The 17,465-nt window shown below is 31.3% G+C and overlaps 1 protein-coding gene across 2 annotated transcripts in view; it reads right to left on the bottom strand.

Moving 5' to 3' along the window:
* The window catches only part of LOC145277556 (GDP-mannose 4,6 dehydratase-like), a 337,466-nt gene that overhangs the window by 199,010 nt on the left and 120,991 nt on the right, over positions 1–17,465 (bottom strand). The gene's annotated exons all lie outside the window — the stretch shown is intronic.

Here is a 17,465-nt window from a genome sequence, read left to right as displayed (position 1 = left end):
TTGTTTTTACATATCCGGAAATTGCATAATTCTTGCGATAAGGGATCAATATGTGATTTTTTAAAAAAATTATTTTATTACTTAACATGGTTTCAGTTTTTGTTTGTTCATTAACTTGTCCTTAAACTATATCCGATGGTGAGGCCCCAGTTTGTGGGCTTTGGGGAGTGTGGAGCCACCCCTTAATTGCCATTGCTCCCAGGTCCACTCTGACCCGGAATGGTAGTACCTATTAGGGTCCCAACTATGGGCTAAATAGAAACTGACTTGAAAAAAAACAAATGTATTGTATAAAAAAATTATTCTTCAAAATCACTGGATTCAGCATTAAATAACCTAAAAAGGGTTGATATGCCGTAAAACAAAACCAGCCATTAACTTGTTTCCAACTTGTTTCATTTTTCGACAAACTTTAACAAAAACGAATGCACATATTTTTTAATAATAATAACAAAAATTAATAAATATGAAAAATATTAATACACTAGGCACGTGCAAAATGAATGCCGATGCTCAAAATGTATAAACATTTTGACCCCTCCCTTTACTTAAAAAATCACCAAAAATCAGGAAATAACCGATTTTAATGAAATTTTCAGTAGTTATCCAATAATGATCACGGAATATAATGAACATATTATGTTTTATTTAAATCTTAGTGGAAATGTATTATCTGATTTAAACAAAAAATACCTTTACTAAAGTTATGGTTTTTAGTAGTAAAAAAAAAAATGCAAAATTTATTTTATTTTCGTCATGAAATTAAAGCATTGTAAATTGTAACAATTAAAAAATATAATTTAATTTTTACAGGAACATTACAAAAAAGCTCCTAAAATCTGTATTAAGAAATTAGATATAACTCGAAATAAAATTAATTTCTCGAACTACTAATCTTATTATTGAATTAAGTATTGTTTATTTAATATTTTCACACAAAAAATTATAATTACAAAAAATATTTCTACATTTTTTTTTAATTACATGTTTTGCATAAAGTATATGTAAGATTCTAATATATTCCTTGCTTGAATGAATGTGAAACTTTCAGCATAACATAATCTTCATATAATCTTAAAAAATAAATATTTGTTTTTAAAATTTTAAATCAGGAACATAGAAAAACAATTAAATGAAAAAATGGTAAAAATGATACAAATGTTCACGATAGGAATGTACTGATGCACAGTTGGGAACAAAAAAAAAACCATCACCCCTACATCCTTTTAACTACTTGACATCATTTTCAGACAGCCTTTTGACTGTCTGACATTTGTGCTTCCGTATAATACATGTTTCCAAAACTTCCATTTGTTGCAATTCTGCAAAGGGCAAAATCTCTCGCTTTTGGGGACTAATTAAGCTATTTTTTGAACAAACAAGATGTTTGTTTTTTTTTTTTAATCTAATTCAATATCTTAGGTCTTTACTAATTATCTTTGGAATAGACAAAGAAAACTAATATTTATCTTTCAAAGGATTTTTACAATGGATTTATTTAACTTGAAAATTTAGCTGAAATTGTCAGACATGAAAACATTTTTCATTATAACTTTTTTTTTTTCACGTGTACAAGTATTTTTTCCTTTTTGGGAATGAACTTTAGTCTTTAATCTTTTGAACAGAATCAAAAAGTATTTAAAAACCTACAAAAGAATTATGATAAACTGGCTTTCAAAACTATGCCTCCCTACATTTTCCCATCAGTTTTGCCCGCAATTATAATGCACAAATACTATACCTAAACAATACCAGTATTCATGTAATATAGGTGCCTCCACAGTTTTGTGTAAAAAGTCAGCATTTTACACAATAACAGCAACGTAATCATTTCATGTGTTTACTATTTTCTGTATCAATTTGTATGGGTGGGCATTGGCGCTATAATGGTTAATGGAAGTAACTTTTTTTGCTATTGAATTTTATATTTACATTATAAAATAAATAGATTTTTTTAACAAACTACGCAGACGAAAGTTAATGAAATAAAATTAATCTTAACGTCTTCTGTTGGCACTTATGTATATAAAGATAATGTTGCTTAAAGGCCTCCATACTTTTTTGGAAAAAGGTGCAAAAAATAAAGTTCATATTTTATCAATTCAAAACGATTTTTTAGGCTGATTTTGGATTTTTATTATATCAAGAGTCATATATTCTATAATATGAATATTTTTTTTAACGTTGGAAACCTGTTGTAAAAAAATCTTTGTTTAAATTTCATATTGCGTAATATTTGAATTTAATATCCTTTAAAGCTTTTTAAAAATAACTGAATTTTAGAATTCTGTCTTTTTGTTATAATTCAAATAATTACATTACCGAGAAAAAAAAATTATCAAGAAAAAGTGTTTTTTTTTTAAACATAATATAGATTTTATGTTCAATTTTATTGAGGTAAGTGAAATAAATAACAGGAGTATATATATATATATATATATATATATATAATTAAGAAATAGTTATAATGTTAACATTTTTATCGATCTACATTTATTTTGTTTAGTTTTCATAACATGAAATATAGAGAAGAGGGTAGAAGACCTAAAAAAGTATTTCCTCTAATATATATAATGAAACCTACGTTTATTATGTAAGTTTATTTAATAATGAACAAATATCGAAAATTTCAGAAACATATGACTATTATTTGATTTTTGCTAGACTTTTAAAACACGGGTACGTTTACGGCTTCAAAAACGTCACTACATAGGAACGTTGTTATAAAACATTGATAATGTAAACACGGTTTTAGTTAAGTCATTTTCATTATTTTTGTATGCTGTAAATATTTTTTTAATATTAGTAGTTTATTTTAAGCTTCTTTTAAATGGTAGAAAAAGTTAGGATGATAACATTAAATTAAATTACAGTTACATCGTGTTATAGGTACAGGCAAAAATGGACGATAAAAACGGGAACTTCGTTTTGAAAGCCGATTTATCATAATTTTTTTGTAGGTTTCCAACTACTTTTTGATTGTAGTTGAAAGATTAGAGACTAAAGTTAATTTTTTAAAGGAAAAAAAATATTTGTACTCGTGAAAAACAAAAGTTATGAAAAATGTTTTCACGGCGAGCTAACCAATTCAGCTAAATTTTGAAGTTAAATAAATTCATTGTAAAAATCTTTTGAAAGATAAAAATTAGTTTTCTGGGTTTATTTCAAAGATAATTAGTAAAGTCCTAAGATATTGAATTAAATAAAAAAAATTAAAAAAAACACCTTGTTTGTACAAAAAAAATAGCTTAATTAGCCCCTCCCCCTCCTAATTCTGCTGTTTGCCAAAACGCAACAAATGAAGTTTTGTAAACACAATTATACAGAAGCCCAAAATAACAGCCAATCAAAACGCTGTTTCAAAATGAAGTCATGATATTAAAAGGAGGTAGGGGTGCTAGTTTTCTTTCCCACCCCCACCCCATTCGTGCATCTGTACATTCCTATCCTGAACGTTTTTATCATTTTTTTCATTCAATTATTTTTTTTATGTTCCTGTTTTTATATTAAATTTTTGTTTTAATTAATGTTCAAGATTATATAAAAATTATGTTACGCCAAAAGTTTCACATTCATGTGATCAAGGAAAATATTAAAATCTTGCATATAAAAATCATGCGAAATCTGTAATTTTAAAAGAAAAAAAAAAGTAGAAATATTTTTGCTATTTTAATTTTTTTGTGTGAAAATATTAAATAAACAATGCTTAATTCAATGGTAATATCGGTAGTTCGAGAAATTCATTTTTCTTCGAGTTATATTGAATTCACTAAGATGCACTTCAGGGGCTTTTTCGTAATCTTCCTGTAAAAATTAAATCATTTTTTTTTATTGTTATAATTTACGATGAATTATTTTCATTAAAAAAAGCAAAAATAAATTCATTCATTATTTTTTATTTTTACTACAGAAAACCATAACTTTAATAAAGGTATTTTTTGTTTAAACAAAATAATACATTTCTACTAAGATTTAAATAAAAAAAATAATGGGTTCATATATTTCGTGATCATAAATACTGAAAATTTCATTAAAATTTATTAATTTCCTGATTTTTGGTGAATTTTTACATAAAGGAAGGGGTCAAAATGTTTATACGTTTTTAGTAGCGGCATTCATTTTGCATGTACCTATCGTGTTACATTGTTGGAGGGTTAAAACTGTGGTGCACATTGGGGGTACCTAGTATATTATACATTATTATATATCAATAATATATATCAGACGTACCTCTCCACCGTACGGTATACCGATACTCTATGGCTGACTGGGATAGCTTCCGTACATTTATATCTGATCTACCCTTACATTCTATGTTTAAAAAGAATATGTCCTCCATAGTATCAGATCTGACCGAATGGTTAATTGTAGGCATAGACCGATTCATACCATCCAAAAAATTTCAACAAAAACCTAACAGCCAGCCATGGTTCTCTCTCCAGAATGTGCTGCTGCCATCACGCACAGAAATCACTTTTTCCATAGCTACTAACGTAATAGATGTACTGAGACTAAAGTTGCTTTCAGGACTGCCAGCAACCACTGTAAAAGAGTAATAAAAAATGCAAGATGCTCAGTCTGTTAAATCCAAAGTTGCTGAACAGCGGCTTGGTTCCGACCAGTTTTGGCAAATAGCAAACAGGATCCTGAACAGAAGCGTGCGTTCTATCCCAACCATCATCAATGAACCTGAGGTCATCTCGTCAGCGTCAGACAAGGCCAAACTATTTGCAAAGAACTTTGCAGCTAATTCTATCCTACACGACGAAGGCCATCAACTCCCCGTATTTCTTCTAATAACAGACAACACGCTATGCAAATATCTGTGCATGAGGTCGCTAAGCTAACACAGAATCTTTATTCTAGTAAAGCAACTGGTCCTGACGGCATTCCAATTATAGTACTGAAAAAGCTTCAACCAGAACTTGCTCCCATACTTACAAAGCTGTTTAAGCGTTGCCTTAAAGAGAAGTGCTTCCCAACACCCTGGAAAACCTCATAAGTGTGCCCTGTATTTAAGAATTCAGGTGATAAGTCGTCCCCCTCTCAGTACAGACCAATAAGTCTCCTGTGTGTCATGAGGAAGTTGCTGGAATCCATATTAAATAGAGAAGTAGCCAACCACCTCAGCAGAAATAACGTTCTTAGTGACATACAATATGGTTTCCATTCTGCTAGATCTACAGCAGATGTGCTAACAGTTATATCTCATAGGATTAGTGAACATCTACAGCAGATGTGCTAACGGTTATATCTCATAGGATTAGTGAATCTCTCGACAAAGGCTTCTTTCCTTCGATAAAGTATGGCATAAGGGCCTACTACACAAGATTTCCAGCGACGGTATAACTGGAAATGTTTTCTCAATCATTAAATCATTTCTTTCTGATAGGCTCATAATAGTGGTTGTTGGGCAGAAATCAGAGGCCCACAGTATTAATGCTGGAGTCCCTCAGGGATCCATCCTCTGCCCAACTCTCTTCCTGATCTACATCAATGATCTCCCAAAACACATACTTAAATCATTCGTTGACATCTATGCTGATGACACTAATTCTCTCTCCTCTGATCTTGAGCATGAGCTAGTGGGGGAAGAGGTGGCTGGTTACTTTTAATGCATCTAAAACCAAGCTCCTATCTTTATATAATCAACGCTCTGATCCACATCTGGCATCAATTGAAATGGATGGCTCTCGACTCGGGGAACTGTCCTGAAATGGAACATGTACATCAAGTCTGTTGCCAAGGTCGCTGGAAAAATGGTGAGATCCATCTACCGCTCCAGAAGATATCTCACTAATGATGCAATCCTCTATCTATATAAAAGCCAAGTATGTCCAAGTATGGAGTACTGTTGCCACATCTGGGCAGGCGCTGCTAAAAACACTCTATCCTCCCTTGATAGAGTACAAAATAGGCTTCGTGGCCTAGTGGGGGATGCCCTTTTCTCTTCCCTGCAACCTCTCTCCCACAGTAGAGATGTTGCGAGCCTGTCTTTGTTTTATCATTACTTCCATGGCAGGTGCTCGTCTGAGCTCCAATCCCTAGTCCTCCCTTCGCCGATCTTTTACAAAAAACACCCGTATAGCTGAAACCGCTGTCAAAAATTTTCCCCACTCTTTATCTGTGCCAAAACCAAAACGTATATTACATGAACAAAGCTTCTTTCTTAGAACTGCACGCCTGTGGAACTCTGTTCCGTCTGCCTGTTTCCCACCTGACTACAACCAGGATGTCTTCAAGTCCAATATAAACAAATTCCTGATGAACCACCCCCTTAAGTAGACACTTTATCAAATCTCAACACTAACGTACTGTAGACGCAATAACCCTTATCCCTGAGTGGCTTCCGGGCCTTGATATGTGGTGACCAGTGACCACTGACCACCTTGTAAAAAAAAAATAAATAAATAAAACTAGTATATTAATATTTTTCATTTGTATTGATTTTTTCTAATTAAAAAATAAAGAAAAAAAAACCCGTGTATCCGTTTTTGTTAAAGTTTGCTAATTAACGTGTTTAATTTTCGTAAACTTTCGGCAATTTCCCGTACTAATGGTTTAGCGTTCCAAATTATTAATTGCAAAATATCTTTCGTTTTTAGTCAATAGGAGTTATCTCCCTCAGATTTATCCGATTCTAGCACAGTACCGCCACCGAAGACATATAATACAGCTAATTTTTTTTTTCTAAATTGTCTCCCCTACATGCCAGTACCAATAAGTTGTCCCCACTGTTTTTGTAGAGCTTTTTTTTTTTTACTGTAATACAATGTGAGTTTGCATAAGAAGTCATCATCGACCTAAGAGAAATAACTGCATTCATCGAAGATTCGTTTTTTTTTTCTGAAAACAATTTGTCACGCTGAAACCAACGCAACTTCGAGGAATCGTACTTTCTATTAAACAAAATTATTATCGTCGATATTTTTTTTGTGATTGTTATCAATGTTATAAACGTTGTTGCATAAAAAGGAAATTTCGCAGTTATAAGTTAAAGCCGGTAAAACTTGCAGAGAATGCTCTGCTTTATGGTTGTTTTAAAAATGGAACGGAAATTTAAATTTCGTTCCGTTTTATTACATTACGTCTAACTCACTGTTCACATTCGACATATAGTTTTTCGGGTATGTTGACAAGGTTGGGGGTGTTTTTTTCCGAAAGGATGGAATACTGTTGCCACATCTGGGCAGGAGCTGCTAGAAAGGACTTGTCCTGCCTTGATAGAGTTCAAAATAGACTTCGTAGCCTCGTAGGAGATGTCCTTTTCTCCTCCTTACAACCTCTATCTCACAGAAGAGATGTTGCGAGTTTGTCTCTGATGTATCGTTATTTTCATGGAAAGTGTTCAACTGAGCTTCAATCTATGGTCCCCCCTCGCCAAACTTTCACAAGAAACACTCGTCTAGCTGTAAACACTATCAATAATTTCCCCCACTCTTTATCTGTGCCTAAACCTAAACATAGATTCCATGAACAAAGCTTCTTTCTTAGAACTGCACGCCTGTGGAATTGTCTTCCGTTTTCCTGCTTTCCGGCTGACTACAATATGGTTGTGTTCAAGTCTAAGGTAAATAAGTTCTTGATGAGCCGTTCCATATAAGTTATTAAATTTACCAAATTTTCATTACTAATGATTACTATATTGACCAACTTCTACTGTACACTCTTTAACCCTTATCCTTGAGTGGCCTCTTGGCCTTGATAATGTGGTGATGCCTTTGTAAAAAAAAAAAAAAAAAAAAAAAAGCTGAAGTTTGATGTTTGTCTATTCGTTGGGAGAGTACCCGATAACCTATAAAAGTCGACATTTCCAATTTGAATGGTGAGTTGAACTTATGTAAAAAAAAAAAAAAAAAAAAAAAAAAAAAAGTCAATAAGGTACGCCAAATTGACTTTTTTCGTTTAAAAATTAAATTATTTCGTTTTTATTAATAAAATTTTATAAAAAATTATATATAAAAAAAATCTTTCGTTTATATATATATATATATATATATATATATATATATATATATATATATATATATATATATATAAAGCTGAACGTCTGTGTGTTTGGTTACAAATAGGCTCCTATATGGTTGACTATTATAGAAAACTAATCACATATAATGATAGAAGGTATATCGAGACACAGGAATGGGTATGTTTGATCTGGCATAATGATGATTAATTAAAATTGTGGGGTCTGCGTACGCGCCTGGTCCACAAAGAATGGAAATAAAAAATTAAAAAATTAAAAAAAAACGTTTACAAGTGTTTTTGATATAGATGTACATAAGAATACTTTGATAAGTATGTTTTATCTTAAATAGGGATGGTATGATAAAATTGTGGGGTCTGCGTTCGCGCCTGACTTCCATAGAATGAAAATAGGCACAAACTTTAATAAAGACTTTTCATATCTATCTGCGTAAGTATACTTTGATAATTATGTTTCAGTTTGAAGAAATATGGTATAATAAAATTCTGGGGTGTTCGTTCGCGCCTGACCTCCATAGAATGGAAATATGTCATAAAGTTTAACAAGGTTTTTTAATATAGATCCACAGAATATTGTGATAAGTGTTTCAGTGTGAACAGGTATGGTATAATAAATTATGGGGTTTATCTATTTTATTTTTACTTCCATCATATTTTGCTTTGCTTTTGATACCTCCAAATTCGAAGCTATCTTTTTACAACCCTTCCTTTTCATAACCTGTCATACTTTCATAAACTAGAGTCTATTTTCTGTGGACTGTTTTTGAACCCAGTCAACGACAGGTACTTTTGCTAGTAATATATATTATAATTTAGTAATTTAAATTTTATGATGTGAAATGGTTAAATTTCTATTCTAGAATTTTTATTATATGCAAGACAAAGAATACATTTCAATAAGTATATCTCCTTAATCTATTGGTTTTCTACCTATTGTCTACCTATCTCCTCAAATGAGAAAATATTAGCAAATATAACGGTTAATACCTAATTTGCTAAATACAATAAACATAGAAAATCAGAATTAAAAGTTATTAAAACTGAAACAATGCAAAGTAAACAAACAGAGAAAAGAAAAAAACGTTAAACGAGCGTTTAAGACTCAGAGTTTTGAATTTTAAAACAGAACTTTTTTCTCTGTTTATTTTGCATTGTTTCAGTTTTTCAAAGTCACTGATGAATTTGCGCTGACTCTTTCCAACCTCTTATGGTTGATTCAGCGCAATGAAACAATTGGTATGGCCTTGAAATATGTATATATAGTGTTGTAATGAATATTGTATCTTCAGCTCTCATATCCACGATCGAGCACTTTATTGGATTTTTTTCATCGCCTCCTAACACGCTATATATAAAGTACGATTGTGGAATGTTATTCTTTCAATTTTGAGGGGACGCAGCGCAAGTTACAAAAAAAAAAGAGATAGAAACGGAATGAAATTAAAATTTCCATTTTTATAAGAACCGTAAAACAGAGCATTCTCTGCAAGTTTTACCTTAAAGACTATATTTTTTGTTGTAGTTGTAGTAGTAATAATAATAATAATAATATGGCTATTATCAAGATTCTTCGGTTTTTTTTTTTGGTTTTTTTTTGGGGGGGGGGGTTAGTTCTGCTTTCGTCCGGCGATAATAGTTTTGTTTAATAAAAATTATAATTCCTTGAAGCTATAATTTCAGCATCCCAAAATCTCTTCTGAAAAACATAACGAATTTAACTAAACGGAGTAATCTCCCTTATGTCAATGACTTTAACGACTAACACCAAACGTGAATAAAATTTAGTAGATAAAAAAAATAAAGAATTCTAGGTACGTGCAATTTAATTGTGAAAACTGATAGGGTCCATGGTTTTAAAAACCAGTTCATCATAATTCTTTTTATAATTTTCCGATTACTTTTGGTGTTTGAAAGATTATAGCCTAAAGTTAATCTCTAAAAGGAAAAAATTTTTACATGTTAAAAATAGTTATAGTGAAAATATTTTCCACATTGGCTTCAAATACTCGGAAATTCAGCTAAATCTGAAAGTTAAATAAATTAATTGTAAAAATCCTTGAAAGATAAAGATCAACTTTCTTGGAACTATTTTAAAGATACTTAGTAAAGTCTAGAGATACTGAATTTAGAAAAAAAAAAATTAGTCTTCTCTAACAAATTGCTTAAGTATTCCCAAAAAGCAAGTTTAGTAACAGAATCCTGCCTCTGCTGGATTAAAACGAAAATGCAACGCGCAGAATTTCTATAGACGCCCAAAATGTCGAAAAATTAATTTTATTTTTAAATTTATAGAGAAATTAAAACATTATTATACTTAAAAACATTAAAATTGTTATATATATTATACTTAAAAACATTAAAATTATTATATATATTATACTTAAAAACATTAAAATTATTATATATATTATACTTAAAAACATTAAAATTATTATATATATTATACTTAAAAACATTAAAATTATTATATATATTATACTTAAAAACATTAAAATTATTATATATATTATACTTAAAAACATTAAAATTGTTATATATATTATACTTAAAAACATTAAAATTGTTATATATATTATACTTAAAAACATTAAAATTGTTATATATATTATACTTAAAAACATTAAAATTGTTATATATATTATACTTAAAAACATTAAAATTATTATATATATTATACTTAAAAACATTAAAATTATTATATATATTATACTTAAAAACATTAAAATTGTTATATATATTATACTTAAAAACATTAAAATTATTATATATATTATACTTAAAAACATTAAAATTATTATATATATTATACTTAAAAACATTAAAATTATTATATATATTATACTTAAAAACATTAAAATTATTATATATATTATACTTAAAAATATTACACTTTAATTTCTGTAATCCTATTTTGTTACAATAAAAGGAAATAATTAAAATATTTTATAAAAATTGAATTTTACTTTAATTTAGTTTTAAGTCCGGGGGTATTTTTAACGATATTATTGGTTAAAAATTCTCAAATTTCGTAATATCTTGAAAATAGTGATGAAATCTGTTTATGAATGTTTTCCTTAGAATTTCAAAATTTTAAATAACTTGTGAAAAAATTTCTACAGCGTTAATTTAATTTTATTTATTTCTATATTTATTTTTTACATGCTGACGCCATTTATTCTTAAACGTGTTGTAACAATAAATTAATCCTTTTTTTCTTAGTGATCTGGAATCTCAATTTTATCTTTTTTTTTTTAACTTTTTTTTTAAGATTATAAAAAAAAATTCTTACGTTGATGTTTACACCATGAAGCAAACAAAGAAAAATATGACATTTTGTCATTAAGATCACAGATTTTTTTTTTTTTTTTTGCAATTATATTATGGTTTGGTAAAAATATTGAATAAGCAATGCTTAATTCAATGATAATATCGTTAGTTCAAGAAATGATTTTTTCGCTAAGTTATATTGACTTCATTAACACGAACTTTAAAAGCTTTTTTCGTAATGTTCTGAAAAAAATTAACGTCTACGATGCTTTATTTTCATTTTTTAAAAAATATGCATTTTTATTTTATTTTTTAATAAGTGTTTTTTGGTTTAAAGAAAGTACATTTTCACTAAGATTTTTAAAAAGAAAATAATGAATTCATGAGATTCTGTGGTCGTTAATTAATAAATACTAAAAATTTCATTAAAATTAGTTGATTTCTTGAAGTTTGTGAATTTTTAAATGGAGGAAATGGGTCAAAATGCTTTGAGAGATCAACCATTTTTTTTTTTTTTTTCTGAGTGTACCTAAAGATTACTAAAGTAAAAAATAAATCGATAAGGAAGAAACTCAATATTTTACTGGTAAGTTTTTATTATTATTATTATTAATAATTATTATTATTATTAAAACCAACTTGCTAAACCTGTATAAAGTACAAGGAAATATTACGATTAAAGGGAGAAAATATTACGATTAAAGGGAGATAAAAAAAAAAGGTTTAGAATTATCTCCCTTGTTGATTTTTTATATCAATTATCTTTTATGTACGTTTCTTGACGTTTATGGCAACAAAAACGCCGATCTAGGGGAGATAACTACATAAACATGGCCCAAATAAGCATATTTTGCAAGGTATAATTTGGGACGCTTATTAATTAACATACACAAAATAAAAATAAATAACCTGTTACAATAAAACGTTGTTAATTAATCAACAACAAAAATTAAATAGACTTGTTAATTAACGAAAATAAAAAACTATATCACTCATGGCAATAATTATATGCGGGAATACTTTTCCGTTTTCCGCCAAAAAAAGAAAAAACTCCATAAGATGAAGGTGGAACATTTCAGTTCTCGTCCCCAACAATTTTCCGATGTGTCTTTTGGCATGAGACCAAAAACCTTCATTCAAATATAAAAAAAATTGTTTTTCTTTATTATAGTTAATCGTAAAAAAAGCCAATGAACCCACCCAACAAGTGTTTGTTCGCATGGCTAGTAGTACAAATGAAGGTGGTAGGAAAACTCGTCCATTATTGAATAAATATCGATTGAAAACATTTTATGGCCGTTCTTGAAGGAGGTATTGTTTTTAAATTGGACTATACACCCCATATTTTTTTTTTTTTTTTTTTTTTTTTTTTTACTCGTTTATGGTTGTTTTAAAAAAGATAAATTGATTTTTCTAAGTGTTCATTTTCTACCTAGTTTTGCAAACTTTTAGTGGTTTAACTTATTTTAAAGCGTTTATTCAGTTAAAAAAAAACAAGTAGTGTCGAGTGTTACTTTATAATAAAAAATGTCTGACATGAGCAGATTACATCTTGAGAGTCTCGATAATCGCTTAAAAACAGCTAATTTAAGAAAATACTGCGGTAGCTATAGTTTTAAAAAGAGTCCCACCCCCACCCCACTCCCTTCCAAAAGAAAATAGATTTTATTTTTTAAATATAATTTAGGGAGGGAGAGAGCTTTTTAAAAATTATATCCCCCACAAAAGATACCGTAAAAATTGAATCTAATAATAAAAACACTTGCACGGTCCTTTCTCTACATAAGTACCCGTATTGTCAAAACTCTTATCCAAAAATAAATAAATAATAAAAATTATACATAAAATCTTAAAATATACAAAATATAGAAAAAAAAAAAAGAACGTTCAAAGCTTCTGAACAAGATAGTGTTCTTTTTTTTTGGGGGGGGGGGGTCTCTTAAATAAGGGAAGCATAGTTGTTATAAGTAAAACAAATACTGTATACCCTTTAAATACGATTTTTATTAGCACAAAAGAACGATACGTCGGACCCAACGTCAACACTATAAAGTAACATGTAACATGGCGGACACTACTGGAGTAGTATACAGAGCTAGCGCTTCGTCAGGGAGAGTGCTATTGGGAAGTTTCGTATCCATACAAAACACAATACAACATTCTCCCCTCCATTAAATTAGAAAGTTCCTGCCATGGGTGGAAAGTTCATTCAAGTATTAGTGTATGAAGGTGGGTTGATCACAACCAATGCAAGGAATGTAGTTTAATAGTTCAGGTTTGCAATGTTAAAACTCACTAATTCAGCCAGCACAAGGAGCGCAATTTAATAGTTCTGATGCGCAAAATAAATTTAATCAAGATTCACTAAACTCTAGAATCACAAATTCAACTTATCTGGTAGTCTTCTACTATGTTCTGACCGTCGCAAAACAGGTGGTTCTACTGGTAGGGGTGAATTTTCCTCTTGCTTATCTGCTGGTGTATCATTCCAGTTTTCCGATTCATGTGGGTGATCGGTGAATTGGAAGTCTTTCAACGGGGCCAAGTCATGTGTAGATACAGTCATCTGCCTACCCTCGTCAGATCGAACAAAAGCATACTGGGGGTTAGCATCTAGAAGTTCAACCTTATCAACTAGAGGTTCATATTTAGTTAATCGGTTGTGTCTCCGCATTAAAACAAAACCAGATTAGGTCATCCAAGATGGTACCACTGTCCTGGACACTGATCTTCTTGGGTGTTTAAACAGGCACTCATGAGGTGTTTCACATTTGTGGCTGTGGATATTAAAGACTGAATGGAATGGAGGGACTCTGCTAAAACCTTTTCCCAGAGTTCAGTCGGCAAACCTTTGTCTTCCAATGCTACTGAAATAGTTTTCCACACTGTTCCATTCATTCGCTCCACTTGACCATTCCCCTGCGGGTGATATGGAGTGCTGTAGCTGGTGGAGATCCCTTTGCTGTGCATATAATTCTTGTACTCAGCACTCTTGAAACAACTCCCGTTATCTGAATGAACTTGGCTGGGCATGCCAAATATAGAAAACAGGTGGGAGCAAGATTACTATACACTCTGGGTACTTGTGTCTTTATAAGGGTATACAAATGGGAAGTGGTTGTATTCATCAACTAATACCAACATATACTTATTTGGGGTAGATGAAGGTAGGGATCCTTTAAAATCGGGGTTCAACCTCTCGAAAGGTTGAGTTGATTTGATTAACTGCCCATCAACAGGGTGGAAAAATCTTGGTTTGTACTTGTTGCAAACAATACAGTCCTTTGTCATCTGCTGAATATCCTCAAGAGAGTAAGGGAGGTTTCTACTCCTTATGAAGACCATCATCCTTGTAATCCCAGGATGGCACAAGGATCGATGCAAATTGCTACGATTCACAGTAGCGCAAGAAACACATGTCAATGCGTCAGCTACAAGATTATTCTCACCAGGGCGATAATGTAGAAATTGAAGCATGAAAGCTCCAATCTCCAACGGAGCAATTTATCGTTTTTTTATTCGACTATGGTGATTTTGGTTGTAAACAAATTTTACTGATTTTTGATCAGTAATAAGTTTGAAGTGCTTCCCCAAGAGGTAATGGCGCCAATATCTAACTGCTCCTATAATGGCAGCCACTTCCTTTTCAACAGCCATGTAGAGTTCGTGAGAAAAAAACCAACTGGTCTACCATTTTGGTTGAGGACTCCAGAAAGAGCACAATCAGAGGCATCAGTCTCTAACTCAAGGGGAGCATTCTCGTCGATAGTTTTTATTACAGCTGATTCAATATCTAGCTTTAGACTGTCAAATGCATTTCGAGCTTCCTGATTAAGGGGAAATAAATTGGTCTAAATAAGAGGCTGAATCTTATCAGAATACCTATGGATCCACTTTGAATAATATGAGAAAAAATCCGGGGCTCGCCCGAGTGATTTGCCATCAGTTAGATAAGGGAGTTCTTTTAAAGGCTTCAACCTCTTGGGGTCGGGTTTAATTTGACTGTTGGGTTCAATGATATAACCCATGGAGCTCAGTTCATTCACAGAAAACACTTTTCTTTATTGTACATAATTTTCCGTTTTTCTGTTACTTTGATAAATTTCGCCAGATTCTCATCGTGTTGCTCCTGATCCTTTCCACAGATAAAAATATTGTCCAGGTATCCAAAGGTGTCGTGTAAGTCCTCAGAACTAATAATTTCATTGACAATTCGCTAAAAACAAGCAACTCCGTTTGTAACCCCAAAGGATATTCGGGTGAACTGATACAAACCGGAGTTAGCTTCAAAAGCAGTAAAGGGTTTGTCATTTGAGCAGCAAGATGTCTATTTACATTACACTTGAACTTCTGCATGTCAGTACAGTTGGAGACAAAGGGACCTGGAAGGGAATTCCAAAGTCTAGCAGTCCGTGCGAAGGAACTGTTAGAGTAGAAGGCTTTCTGGCATCTAGGGATCTATACTATGTAGGGGTGGAATTTTGCTGCTTGTCTGATTTTTAGGAGATATTTACGTGGAGGAGGTACAAGGGTTTGTAGTTCATTGGAGCACTTCCATTAAAATACTTGTAAAACTGGCAGATGGATGCAACATCTCATTGATGGGACAGAGGCTGAAGTTTAACTGACAGTGCAGGACCCTGTCTAAGAGTGAGTAGTAGCAGATGTAACAGCCCAAAAGTGGCAACAATACTCCATACATGAGCAAATGGTGACTTTGTAGAGGTACAGGATACTCTCAGGTGTAACTTTCTAGCACAGTAGAGAGAGTTCACCTTCTTTGCAGCAGCCTTGGCAATGCCCTCAATATATCTGTTTCAACTCATGTTCCCCGTGAGCGTTAAGCTGAGGAGTTTGAACAAAGTAGTTTCAAGTAATGTATCATTAGTCATGGCTATTAGTGGTTGAGAAGGTTTCTTGTAATTATTAAAGGAAACAAGCTTAGTTTCAAATCTGGCTTGAGATAGCTAGCTTGTCTAGCTGCACTGACAAGCTGTGATACAGCGAAACTACTGTATGTCGATGACTATAATGCTCTCTATCTTGGGGTTAGCATATTAGAAAGTGATATACACGCCGGCATTAGCATATTAAGCAATGCTCCTTTGTGTAAATGAATGGAGCTTAGGCGTTTGGACAATATTAATTCACATATCTATCTTAGAAGCAGCCGAATAGAGTAACTGTTAGAAGCACTGACTGTCGTCTAGGCAATCGAGTTTCAACCTGACTTGAGGTAATTGATTGTTTAGCTGCACTGATAAGCTGTGATACAGCAAAATAGTACTATATGTGGATGACTATATATATATATATATATATATATATATATATATATATATAAAATGTATGTATGTGTGCATTTGTGTGTCTGTATTTATGTATGTATATATATATATATATATATATATGTGTGTGTGTAGATATATAATTTTCTATTTTTCATTTATTTTTTTTATTTATTTACTTTCACTTTTTTTTTTTTTTTTTTTTTAAATATATATATAACAGACGCCCCATTTCTTAAACTTGGCCATTTATTTGTTCTTCTGATCAGTTTTCTTAATTTAATTCTGGGACTTTCACGTGCATATCTAAGCTGACCTAATTATTAACGCTAACTTTCGCGCTTTTTGTCTGGGTCAGTTTGACCTTGCTTTTCAAATTTAAACTTTCACCGTTTTTCGGGGTTTTTTTTTTTTTTTTTTTTTTTAAACCTTAATTTTTTTGATTCATCCAGCCTTGACAGACGTGTTTTAAATATTATCTCCAGTGCTTTTCTTTTAATGATTTGGAATTCATTCCATTTGCACTTTTTTCCAAGGAACTCTGCCTTTTGGATTATTTTGGACCATTTGGAATTTACCCATTGGATTGAAATTTTAAATTCGACCGTTTTGGATTTTAATATTTTTGGATTTTTACCCTTCACCGGACTATCCATTCATGTGAAATCGTTTTATCATTTTTCTTTTGCCTCCTGTTCCCCTTACCTCACCCTTTTTTAACCAAGTAAGATCTGTGACTTACTTGTAGTTTCATTAAATACTTTTATATGCAAAATCCGATCCTGCATTTTGCTATTTCCTGCCCTCTGATGAGAAGGGGATTATTTCTTCGAAACTCCGCAGATTAAGGACTATCCACTTATCTTGTGCTTCCTTTTTTAAAAATTAAATATGTTTTTAACTCTTTTTCAAGATGTCTTTTAG

Source organism: Euprymna scolopes, chromosome 6, assembly GCF_053919585.1.
Source record: "Euprymna scolopes isolate OS-2025 chromosome 6, ASM5391958v1, whole genome shotgun sequence".
NCBI lineage: Eukaryota > Metazoa > Mollusca > Cephalopoda > Sepiida > Sepiolidae > Euprymna > Euprymna scolopes.
Note: the sequence above shows the minus strand (reverse complement) of the source record. Positions and strands in the feature narration are given on the sequence as shown.